This window comes from Lethenteron reissneri, chromosome 50, assembly GCF_015708825.2.
Source record: "Lethenteron reissneri isolate LAM-NWPU_2019-01 chromosome 50, ASM1570882v1, whole genome shotgun sequence".
NCBI classification, from domain to species: domain Eukaryota; kingdom Metazoa; phylum Chordata; class Hyperoartia; order Petromyzontiformes; family Petromyzontidae; genus Lethenteron; species Lethenteron reissneri.
In genome coordinates this window covers 7,329,755-7,330,696 of record NC_083828.1, presented here as the reverse complement: position 1 = coordinate 7,330,696, position 942 = coordinate 7,329,755, and the positions used below count along the sequence as shown (strand labels likewise).

The window sequence follows — 942 nt, the reverse complement described above, 5'->3', positions numbered from 1 at the left end:
GGGGAGACAAAGTCAGCCGGGTGTGACACACGCAGTCGTTTTCCATTGCATATATTGCATATATTCGGCGTCTCATCAGCAAAGCCAGGCTCGCTTAAACCATTGATGAAAAAAAAAAATTCTGACATTTAAGCCTCTATGAACAGTTATCCATTACAGTCAAATAGTTTCTGTCAGTATTCAGAAAAAAAAATATTTAAAAAATAATCGTCCTTCGAGCCGGAGTCGAACCAGCGACCTAAGGATGTCAGCCAAGCGCGTTCATCTACAGTCCTCCGCTCTACCAACTGAGCTATCGAAGGCGATGGAGCAGTGCGCCGAACTCAGCGCTCACAAAGGGGAAGGCTCTCCCCGTGTGGCTTTTAAATAAACAACACGCAGCGGGAGCGACGTTTCGGACAATAGGCCTTTTTCACACGTTGATGGTCCTTCTGCATTTACGTCATTTGAAGGGATATTTGCCCGAAACGTCGCCGATTATATTTTTTCTCTTTTTAAAAGGCCACGTTGTTATGATTATTGACGAAACGTGTTTGTGTATCACTACAGTCATCGGTTTTACCAAATGAGCTGTTGAAGATCGTGGAGTTTGAGGCCGAACGCAGCGCTCACAAAGAGGAAGGCCCACGTGATGAACAACACCGGAGTACGGCCTTTAAATAAACAACATGTAAGCGGGCGACGTTTCGGACAATGGTCCTTCTGCATATAATCGCCCTTCTTCATTTGTATCCTTTGAAGGGCCATTTGTCCGAAACGTCGCCGATTATATTTTTTCACTTTTTAAGGTCGCGTCGTTGTTATTAATATTATTGGCGAATTGTGCTTGTGTAGCAACTTCGCCAATTAATTTGTTATATCTTAAAATAAGTGCGAAATATGCCGCTTACTTCCCGTAATCTGTCTCTCTGCATTGATAAGTAAAATCATTATTTACGCATT

General features: G+C 43.0%; 1 non-coding gene across 1 annotated transcript; it reads right to left on the bottom strand.

Moving 5' to 3' along the window:
- Positions 1-210: 210 nt before the first annotated feature.
- Positions 211-302, bottom strand: TRNAY-GUA (transfer RNA tyrosine (anticodon GUA)). Its single transcript is given in 2 exon segments — positions 211-246; positions 266-302. It is a non-coding gene; the product is annotated as a tRNA-Tyr (tRNA).
- Between the last annotated feature and the right edge of the window lie 640 nt (positions 303-942).